This window comes from Coturnix japonica, chromosome 4 (genome assembly GCF_001577835.2).
Source record: "Coturnix japonica isolate 7356 chromosome 4, Coturnix japonica 2.1, whole genome shotgun sequence".
Classification (NCBI taxonomy): domain Eukaryota; kingdom Metazoa; phylum Chordata; class Aves; order Galliformes; family Phasianidae; genus Coturnix; species Coturnix japonica.
The window spans coordinates 25,740,748-25,752,610 of NC_029519.1; positions in this window are offsets into that span (position 1 = coordinate 25,740,748).

Consider the following 11,863-nt stretch of genomic DNA (forward strand, 5'->3'; position numbering starts at 1 on the left):
ACCCAAGTTGCAGCACAGCAAATTGTCCCGTGCTTCCACTGCTGAGAGATGCAAACTTTAAGGTAATGGGGGAGAACACGCACCTGAGATTTTGGAGAGGAGCTCAATCAAATCCACTTTTCTCATCAGCCGAATAATTAGCGGCTGGCTCCACATAGTGGTTTCTCATGTAATTCCACTGAGTAGGGTTTGGTCTTTGGTATTTTCTCAGAACAGCACCGTAGTGGTTTCCCAGAGAGGGGCCATTTGCAGGCCTGGATAGTCCAGCAGTCCTTGCAGGAGAGCAGTGAAATCCAGCTGGAGACCTTCTGGCCACCAGCAGGACTGGGGAAATTAGGGATTGGGAGCTGGTGGTGCCTGAATGCCCGTCTGTGAGCATCATACTTGGTGACTGCAGAGACAGGGGCAGGACATCAGGGGGAATCTGCTCCTACATAAACGTAAAGGTGTGCTGTGATTAAATATGTTTACATTGTACCTACAAAGCTGTTGTCAATATTGATTTGCTCATCTGAAAGTGAGGGTGAATCTGCAGCACCAACTGAGGACTTTTGTAGCCACAAGTGGCTGGAAGTATCTCATTTTGGAGAGGGTTGTGGGGAACCAGGTGCATTACTGCAAGGAGCTTGTTGGAAGCATGCTGGGTGCAGCTGTATCACTTAGTGCTGCTCTGTCAAGCCATGGCAGAGGGCTGCTCAGAGGCTGTGATTTCAGTTACACAAGCTGCCATGTCAGGCAGGGAGGAGGCCGAGCAAAGGCACACAGATAACGCTGCACTCATGTGCCAGACAAGGCATGACAAAACTCTAAGCGGAAACTTTCTGGCACTTGTTTACAAGAAGCTGGGTTCCCACCTGCTTCCAATTTGGGGATGTTTTCTCTGTGGGATGCACGCTGTTAACCTGTAGCTTTCCACTGCAACATGACTCATGGTACCAGTCATCAGTTCTGGGAACCGTAAGTGCTTCTGGGAGCAGCAGCTGAGAACTGGGGACTCTGCTGCTCTCTCTGAAGGTGCCATCAGATGTGACTGCAAATGCAGAACCTTACGCTTCCAGCCCTGACAAACTCTGCCATTGGATTCCCAGCTGTCTTTTTCAGCTGTTCTGTGCAAGCTCTGTCTCGCAGATCACTGGGCAGGCTCTTTCTCAGCCTGTCTCTGTGTGGATCAGCTGTAAAAAGAAACCAGGCACTTCACAGATGTTTAAGGGGAGTAAAGGAGAAAGAAAAAGACTCCTCCTTCCTCAGTGTTTATGTAATTTATAGAGACAAACCTCGTAAGCGCTGAAAAGATTGGATGGAGAAAGACAAAATATCGTCTGACCATGTCATGCCAGCAGACTCTCAAGCAGCAGTTCTCCTCTCAAGACCCCACTGATCATTTGGCTCACATAGCAAGTCCCCACTGCTCCAGGAACAGCACCTACACAGGCCAGGTGGGACCTCCCACCCTGCGATGTGAGTATAGATAACAAGATACCTTGTTAATGAGGACATTCACCTGCTCTCGGTGCTCCAAATAACTCAAATCTGGGGTTAATTCTCCATTTAAAATGTAGGTACTGAATCTCTTTCTCCTTCTGAAATGCAAGGCTGGCAGTGCCTCCAGGCCTGGGGGCAGACAAAACACTCCTTTGATGCAGGATCTATTCTTGGCTGCATGACAGACCCTCAGGGAGCTGCTGCAAATCATTTCAGGCAATGATGTTTTCTGTAACACTTTGCCCCGGCTCAGGTCTGCTTACTGTCACTGACTTCTGCTTCTGCAGGAGGAAACTAATTCTAGATTCTTCTGAAAAACACAGACTTAACTCTCCTGGAGCCCAAAGCTCAGAGAGCTTTGCACAGTGCTCTGTCTCCTTCCTCCATGAATCTACTGCACGCGTGCTGTAGATGTGAAGATGCAGGATCCTGTCCAGGCAATCTGTTGTGGTGGGTGCCATCAGAACAGATACTGGACAAGTATGGGAGAGTGACAAACCTCAACGGTGCAGAAGGGACAAAATCAATGCATCCCAGCTTGCCCCAGCCAACTTTTCTTGGAGCCTTTCCCTCAGAGCCTGCAGATGTCACACACCGTAATCGGTACCTCTGGAATCTGCTTCAGCTGGCTTCCAAGCTGCGTGCTGACACAGCTTAGCCAGTTACACCTGGGCCTGCATCCCCTCCGCACTCAAGGCTCTGCCAGCACCTCCAGTCGCAGACAGCCTTCATCACAGGTGAATCACTGAGCTGTAAGCACTCAGCCTATGGCAGGACTCTGCAGCAGCAAGTTCCTGGAGCACCTCTTTCTTAAAGTAGCTGCTATTTCTATGCCTTTCTGGAAGAACAGAGAAGGCAGTTCTTAAGAACAGTGCCACAAAAACACCCGGAAGCTCACTAGGCTCATAAAATTGAGGTTTTTCAGGCTTTTTGCATTTTTAATTAAAATGGTATTTACCATCTCAGTGTTATTCACACGGGTTCATGGCTAAGCAATCATATTTTGCCACTTCCATTGAGTCTCCTTTTGAAAACTGTCTATACATTATCAGGCAGAGCAACTCCCAAATGCCAAGTAGCATCAGTCTTCTTGCCTACCCATTTCCTTGCTTCCTGTTGGTTCTGTACCTTCACTTCACCCTGGCAGGCAGCGGGCAGAAGCTGCACACCAGCAAACACGAATGGTTATGTTTATGTCAGCAATCAGTTTTCCTAACAGTGATTGGAGGCTGCTGCTTTTCCATCACAACAGATTAGGCGTGGAAGGTGACACGAGGCATTTCTGCACCCATCACACACGCACAAGTGTAGTTCTCTGCCATAAGGATCAGGACTAACGTATTTAAAGGATAAGCCTAATAAGCTTTGGAGATTCTCTGTGTTACAGCGTTTCTGGACCCAGCTTATTTTTCCACTCCTGGGAAGTTCTGTAGCAATTACAGAGAGAGTTTGGTATGCAAACTAGTGAACCACGGGCTTCTGTTCGTGCTAAATTGTAACATTTGCCTAAAGTAGTTAATAGGAACAAAGTAACATCAGTATTTTGCAACTGGATTCAATAAAAGCAATGGCATCTAATTAGTTCCCGTCACCAGAGGGCATTGGAGGACAAGCTGATTTTCAGAAAGCGGCGGTTCTATCCCTGCAGTTCAACCAATGAATGTTAACAGAGCCAGTGGAGCTGAGCCTGTACTCTTGCTGGTGACAAACCCACAACTCTGGCACAAGCAGTGAGATGAGGTCCTGTGTTTATCCCGAGTGGAGCTGCAGGCTAGGAGCCATCTCCTTGCTGGTTCCCCCACAGGTGTGCACACATCTGGTGGTAACTTCATCACTAATTAGGAGTGTGACTCAGCAATGCTTCAGCTTACCATGCAGCCAAGTTACAAGTGTGGGGGGATGGCTCTCTGGGTACTCAACTCTCACCAACAAAGAAATGCCAACACTTGGCGATCGGCGTCTTGGGTCCCCACATACAGTGCAATGGGTTATTTCAGGAAACAGAAGAAAGGGAGGGGGGTGTGGGAAAGGCTGCGTGAGGCAAACCTGAGCTACCAGCCCATGGGTCCCCTGTACAGGACGCCTATCCTGCAGTGCATTTTTAGCAGTGTACACAGAGGCTGTGAGTCCCTTCTAGGCTCATGCAGTTCCCTTATGCTTCCTAATCTGATTCAGGAAATTCATTTCTATGCTAAACACAGGCTCAGAGATTTACAGCAGGAGAGGATTTTCTTAGACTGCCTCACTTGACTGAAGGGTACCTCTTCAGATTAGCAAGGGAATAAAACCCTTCTGAGCCTGGAAACAGCATGAAAAAGTATCCACCTTGATGCCAAAATGGCAAACACATTTCAGTTCTCAGAAAGAGATACTGCCCATTAAAACTAATCAATGAGGCTTTCTCTGCACTATGAACGCTTTGCTTTGAAATGGGAGGGAGCAGACCAAGTGGCTTTGTTCTGCTGCACCACAAAATAGCAATATTCATTTTTTAGCCATGCTCACTAATAAACTATGACGGTGGCAAATCTGTGGTCCTTAAAGACAGCACTTCCACGCTGTCCCTACAGTTTGCAATGAAGGGGTTCTGACAGAAGATAACAACTTGAGTTGACACAGAGAAGTGTCAAAACAAAGAGCATCCCATTCTCTCTCCTGTACAATTTGCCTTATTCTTTGCAGAGCTTATAAGCTGGAACAGCACCATTTCTCCAGATTACTACATCCTTACATTTTTAGCTTACGAGCAATAGAGCAGACTCCAGCTGCACAAAGCAGGTGTTAAACAAGCCACACACTTGATGAGAGACCCACTGATGTAGAGTTATCATCTTTCAGCTCTCCTTTGAAGAAAAGTGAAGCTGAAAGAGATAGGTAAAAGCAGAACAAACTTCTGAAAGTAATACTAAATTAGCAACGGCCAAAAATGAAATCCTGATTGACAAACAAAAGAACACTACAGACCCCAGGAAACTAAGAAGGAATGAATTTCCAAAGTCACCTCAAGTGCTTTTGTTTGCTTTCAAACTAGCAGCATAAATCATGAACGACTTCAGGACAATACAGCTTGAAGTGCATTCCAGTATTCTCCATCCATGGTCAGGTGATGCTTACTCCAGGCTACAAGTGTTTTATAAGAGAACACCAACAGGAAGACTAAGTATGTGATGATTAACATATTGGAAATGCTACTTCTCAACATGCAGCTCCAAACTGTGGTGCACAGAGCAATAAATTAAGGGTAGGGGAATGCCTATTAAGTTTTCCCAGTACTTCTTTTAGACTAACTGAGCAAGGCTCCCTAAAGCAACAGCACCAGTCAGAGAAAACAGACCTAAACTCGCCACTCAGTCCTCATCTGGGGCAGTGTTACCTTTCCACAGCCTCACCGAAGGACGAGGACCTGCAGCCTCTCATCTCTTTGCAGCCCCTCATCCCTTCGCTCTGATCTCATTTTGAGATGCAGGAGAGGGAAAAGAACAACCCTGCAGAGAAAGTGCTGCAATTCCAACATTTTCCTCACGAGTGGCATGGAAACCCTCTGTGCACTCACCCCCTTTCTATGCACTTCCATAATTTGTGGAAGCAGAAAACCAGCCTTGTGTGATGGATCAGAAATAGCAGCTAATGCACTTGTGTGCAGATCTCACTAGTCCTCATCGGAAATACCATTTTCTTCTGACAAGTGGGACAGACAGGATTGTAGCAGGAGAACATTGTCAGACAGGCTAAGTGCTACAGGCTACATGTCTGACTGGTGACAAATTTTGAGATTGGAACTAAATTTGGGATTAACAGAGACTTTAATTCGTTTCTTTCTAGGTCCTTCCTGTAAAACATACTGACAAGTAAAGCTTTGTCACCCTGAAGCTGTCATGCTGCCAGCATCACGGGCAAGAACCTCACTGAGAAAGGCTCCAGTAAGCAAAGGAGAGCAAGGCCAGAAGTCATTTGCACATGCTATTGATTTCACAAGGTATAAAGCAAAGAAGAAGCAGGCCTCTGAAATGCAAGGAAGTGAACTGTGTAGCCCTGCTTAGGAACAGGCAGAAATGGGACATGTTGTATTTAATAGATACAACCCATCCTGTGCGGCTTCCCAGGAGTATCTCCTTCCTCCTCAGAAAAATAACTAATGGATTTTAGGAGCTGAGAGGGCATTTTCTATCAGAGGGTTGTGAGAGTGCCATGGAATGGAAGAAAATATGATTGTCATGTGCAGCTGGGAGAAGTGCTTCGCACTCATGTCAGAGGCCCACGATCTCAGTGGAAGATATTTATAACTCTGGCTCTGAAGAAGATGAAAGTAGTTCTGATGCTGAAAAAAGGGGGGAAAAAAAACGTTACCTAAAAATAAACGTCCCAAGTCAGTGCTACCTATTTCTATGTTTCTCATTTCAGAGCTGGTTAAATGAATTATACTGAGAAGCATTTAGGTTATTCAAAGATTATTAAGGCAATTCTGGAGCTGGGATAAGCATCTTCTTTTCTGTTAAACTAACTAATCTATTAGTTTAGCAGCAGTTACCTGCACTCTGCCATACCATCTCTCCCTGAGCTGAGAAAGGCAATTCAGTCAGCACAGGGGTATTAGCTGATCCAGGCAGTGACCAGGGCGAGGTGTCCAAAGAAAGTACTGCTAATTGCATTCCCACTTCACATGGTTTATCTCCTGCCAGCCTCTGCATGAACAAAGAAACAAAATCAGGCATGCAACATTCCTCTGCTGCTATTCACTGGTTTCAAGAAAGAAATGGCTGGCAGTGGGTCACTCCCACAGACTGCTCCTGTCCTGCACTTCCACACCACCAATCTACCATAAGGTACACGCTGCCTCTCCTTGAAGATGTACTTCTCTGTTGCAGCACACTAGTACCGGGCCTTCATTTCTACACAGGTCTTCATTTCAGGACCTTTCAAAGGCCTCTGTTTTAGGAAGCCATTTCAAGTGGATTCAAAGGTGGACTTGGAGTCCTCCATCTCAGAGCCTTTAAGCTGTGTCTTTCATAACTCCCTCCTCAGCATGAGGGTGAGCAGACGCAGATCAGGTACAATGGTTTGGACCTGGTGATGTGGATGTCTGTGCTGGGGTAGGTCCCGTGCTGCTTGTTGTGCTGGGTGCTACATGATAACCACCTACTGAACAGAAGCACCCATTTGCTTGCTGGGCTGTTACGGGCATCCAAAGCAGGTGATTTCCCAAAGTAGAGAAGAGTGTTCTGAAGAAATCAGAGCGGCAGAAGGCACATGCCAGTAGTTCTGGCATATCCCAGCAGAGGGCAATGCCAGATATACATATGCATGTGTCGCCGCAGAGCACTGCTCCAACATAAAACAAAGTTCTCCCCTGCCTGCCAGATCTTTTCATGAGCGAGAAAGTCACTCAGTGCCAAGCAATGGAATAAAACCAATCTAGAATGAAGGCTCAGCAGAAGACCTGGCAGCAGGTAACGAGCCAGCAGCATGAACAAAGCCTTCCAGGTCAGTCCTGAGCTGCAAACAGTTATTGAGTAAGGAGAAGCCGAGGGAATACCTCTGCAGGATTTTCAGACTAAGGTCAGAGGAAAAAAAGGAAGTATGTTGTTCTTGCTGTGGGCAAGCAGACAACGCAGAGCCTCAGGCATCAGTAAAGTCCTGGCTTTCCTGGAATGTTTGCAATCTGGAAACCTTCATGTTAGCATCAGTGCCCTTTTGGAAGGGACAGAAAGTGGTGGGGAGCAGGGCTTGTTAAATACACGAGTAACAAAAAGAGGTGGCCACAGCTGGCAGCACGAAGCCTGACTCTCTCACACTGGATTGTGGTACTTTTGAGGAGAAAGCCTCAAGTCTTTCCATTTACGGCTGAAAGATAGAGACATCCAGAAGCAGCAACCACTTCAGAAATGTCTGATCAGTTTGTATGTCAGGTGCACGGTAACACAGTGACCACCCATTAACCACACAGGCAAGTCACAGAAGAAGTAAGAATTTCAAAAGAGGAAGGATGTGAAGAAACACTCCCCAGTCCTTCTGCAGCAATAACCATCACTATGACACCAGTGCCGACAGCAGCCAGCGTCGCACGGTGCTGCTCTGCGCTGCGCTTACCTCACCTCAGCAGCACTGAGGGGAGATGGCTGGCAGAGAGAGGTGTTGCTAAGCAACGGGACATGGCATGGCAGCCCACTCCCTGCCAGGCCACCCTGATGGTCTCTGGATTTGGAGGCACTAAGGGCTAGAAGGGGCTGCCAGAGATGGCAGCTGCCCTGTGGATGCCCATGAAGCACGCTGCAGGTGGCTCTGAGGGACTGGGTCATACCTGTCTGTGGTGATGCTGAGACCTGCTGCACTCCCTGCAGACACTGGGTAAGGCCAGACACGAGCACAGCTCGTCATCTGCCTCCAAAGCACAGCTGATTTCCACAAAGGTGAAATTAAACTTCCTTACGTGAACACGGCTGAAAAGAATCCCTGGAGCTGAAGTCGTGCGCTAATTAAAATAGATCTTTCTCCAAAGTAGGCAAGTTAAAATACCAAGTACAAAGTATTGTCACAGATCTACTAGGTGTTGTGAGGGAGACGAGAGACGTACAACCAACGCGTCCTCAAATCTCTTGCTGAAGCTCCTTTAATCCCCTGCATTCCACATATCAGAGCTATCATGCCAGCCTGGGGATCTGCTTCCAATTGGTCAATAGCAACAGGAAAGTCTTTAAACCTCCTTTTGATCCAGACATAAGTCACGTAAGATCTGCATCTTGCAGACCAGCTCTCAATCCTCCCAAGACTACCTGCTGTAATCCAGAGATACCGTACACAGAACCAGCAGGGCTGTGTGCTACAGGAAGCGTTCTCACATCTGGAAACACTGCTGACTCTCAGCTCCCATTACTTATTAATGAGTTATTATTATTCATTGTTGAAATGCTGCCAATTTGTATTATACAGGCAGTCAGGCAAGATGATCATATTGGGCCCCAGCAGCTTTAGTCTGTGAATGAGCTGCTGAACGTGCACCACACTGATTTCCATAGGGTGCAGAATCTGGGAGAGCTGCTTCTAGTCTTCAGGCATCATCATATGTGCTGACAAAAGAAATGTGGCTTTGCGTAAGTCTCCCCTCAAACATCATGTGAATGCAAGCCCCGTAATGCCAGCCCATCTCCAGGCTGGTAGCTTTTGCAGCACACAACAAATATTGCACAAGGCAAGTCAAAGGAAAGAAGGTGAAATAGCTTTGTATCATGCATTTCTTCCTCTACTGTTGAATGGAAGAGGCAGGCTGTGCCTCTTTTCTGGAGATGCACTGCTCATTCTGGAAACTTTTGTGTTAGGAGGAGCACATCTGAGACACGGGAGGTAGGGAATGTAAGTACTCCTTGATCACCACATACACGCAGCCTTTATACCCTAGGGCAGATGTGTTCATGCACCATTTTCCTGCAAGGCTTCAAACAGTCTCTCCCAAGCCATTGCAGTGCACTTGGAGCTGAGATCTGGTGAAGATATATTATTAGAGGGGAGGGAGGGGAAGCGCAAAAAACGATCCCACACCCTCCTTACACAAGGTTACTTTGTGCCATCTAGTCTCCTGTTCTTGCTGCTACTTTGAAAAAGCCTGGTCTGATTACAATGGGATGTATTGCAAGATTGGCAAAGTTTATTTTTCACAAGCGTGTAAAATTGTATCATGCTCTAAGCCAACCCAGAATTGCATATGTTCTTGTAACATCCAAAGGAAAAACAAAACAAAAAGAAAAAAGCACTGATACCTACCCAAAGGCTTCAAAGAAATCCAAGAGGCCTGTGGGCATGCAAGAATTTATGTGCATATAACAATGCACATTAGCACTGATGGGACTTACAGCATATCAATCTTTTGTACACCCAGACGGGAACACCATGAACCAATTATTCCCTGACTTCCATACAATATTGATGCAGGTGACAAAAGGCTGCAGAAGGTGCAGCTTGGGGAAGAATCGGAACCTTTGGCTACTACTTTATTTAATCCTTTTAAATCTGCTCTGCCACAACCACCAAAAATAGTCTGATCTGACTGGACTGACACAGGGGTGGAAACTGAGGATCTGTTTCACTGTTTCATATAGCCTGTGCAAACCAGAGGACTCTGGACAATGAGGCCTTAAAATGGACCATTCATCCCTTCACTGAGGGTCCATGCAAAGTATACATCTGACAGTGGCATACAGGGGTTATGAACTAGTATTCAGGAGGGAGCAATGGGAACGTTTGAAGAAACAAAGATTTTTCTTTCCTCTTTCATCTGTTTCATAGTTCCAATAACTTTGAAGCCTGAGTATGGTTCAGTACCACGCAGGCCCACGTTCTTTGTTATATATTGTTTTAAGGTACAGGAAATTAATTAACTACAGACTTCACTACTGTTACTGATGCAGTAAAACTGCTTTTGGCTCATGGGCCAGCCTCATACATTGTAACAGAGTTGATTTACCCTATAAACATTTCAGGTGAAGTATATGAGAGGCTCAGGTATGCTTTCCATTGCAGAAGCCTCTCTATGCTTCAGAGCCTGTCTCCTAGAGGTGTTTAAATATAAAAGATGTTGCACTGCCAGTTGAGACTGGCCTTTAAGAAGGCACACTCCCCAGCTAGGACTGAATCCTTCCCTTTGCAAAGTTCTTTTCAGTTCTTTCAGAGACAAAAACCGAGCAGCTTTGTCAGTGTAAGTCCATTAAAAGAGCTTATTTGATCAGTCTGTTTTCATGCTCAAAATGCCTTTGGTCTCACTACCCCAACCATCTGCTCTCTTGTGACAGCAGCTCTGCCATCCTGCTGGGATCTGCCTTTGCTGCTGGGTCAATGGCAGCTTCTCTGCAGGGAAAAGAGTCAGCCTTCTTGGGAAGGTCTGCCAGGGAAGCACAGGTCAGCAAGACATCAGGAGTTTGCCATAAATCCTGTGGCTACATGAACCTCCAGCTCCAGTATTGAGCTGCCGTGTGAAACCTGCCACTCTCTTTCCTGCCCACAGCACACACTGCTCTGGATTACACTGGTAACAGAGAATTGTAGCTGAGATTCCTTGTAGCGCACAAAGGGAAAGTATGGCATGGGAGTGAAATACTGCTGGTAGCAAAATACCACCTAAGACTGCTAAGACACTACCAGTATCTCTGACTTCACATAATGTTTCACTATTCAGAGCCTCTCTTCTCACTGTTTGGCTTTGGTCAGCTGGAGAAAACACAGGCACTTACATCAGCAGACATAAGCAAAGTACATATAAAATACATGCAAGCAGAGGAAATACAAAATCAAACTGCATTCCTCAAGAGCTGAGAAATCAACCACAGACAAGCTGCTGTAATGTCCCAAAGTAACTGGAGAAACCTTTTAGTTGATCCTGGCATCTATTCATTCATTAAGTCTTAGACACATCATAAAAGCTCTATGCATTTGAGGCACTACTGTACTTACACAATCAGAAATAAACCCAGCCTAAAAGCCTTGTTTTGTGCGTGATCTGATTTTCTACTACTGGGTTACACAGTAACCAGGAGGGAACGTTACTCTAGATCAAACTGTCTGTGGACTATATCCAACCAAAAGCAATACAAATCTATAGGCAGCTGCAAACCTTCTGCTATCGGTGGAATGAGAATGCTGTTTTAAAAGTACCCTAGTTCAGCCATAATGGCACGTAAGATAAGAACACTCATACCCCAAACTGTATCACTGCCCACCTTCTAGTCAAACTGTGGTGGAACTTCACACGCCTGCCGTCATTTTGAAATTCATATGCTTGGAACAAAGTCAGAAAGCAAACACAACTTCAGCCTCGACTGGCCTTACAACAGTCAGCTTTTATGGACTTAACTTTTCAAGCTGATCTTTCAGACTTTTCAGTGACCAGCTCTGTGCCTCCATTTTCCATCAGTCCCCTGTGCTGGCAGGGTGACAGGGCTTTAAACCCTTCTCAACCAACCTTCAAAAACACAGAGAAACCATCTTGTCAGAAAGCCAACCCTGAACTACAGCAAGAACAGTGGTTAAAGTGCATAAATTGGCAATTAAGAGTTACTAAGTTCAAACATCCAACTGCTGTTATTAAAGTATATCTTTTGTTCTAATCTTTGAAAAGAACAACGTTCTGAATTAACACCCAAGAAGTAAGACAGTAAAATCTGGCACAGTAAGATAACTGATGTAAAGGCACTGTTGCCCGAGCCATTACAATTAGCCTACAGACCTGAAGCCAACCAAACGCCCCCCTCAGTGTCAGTCAGAAACAAAGCAGATGGATGATCCTGGAGTCACAAGAAACACGACACAGGTTTTGTTCTGGTTCTGGGATCACAGAGGCTAACAACGCTGAGCTCCTTGATAGTTAAAGCTAGTTGACAAAAAAGCCTTGAGAGAA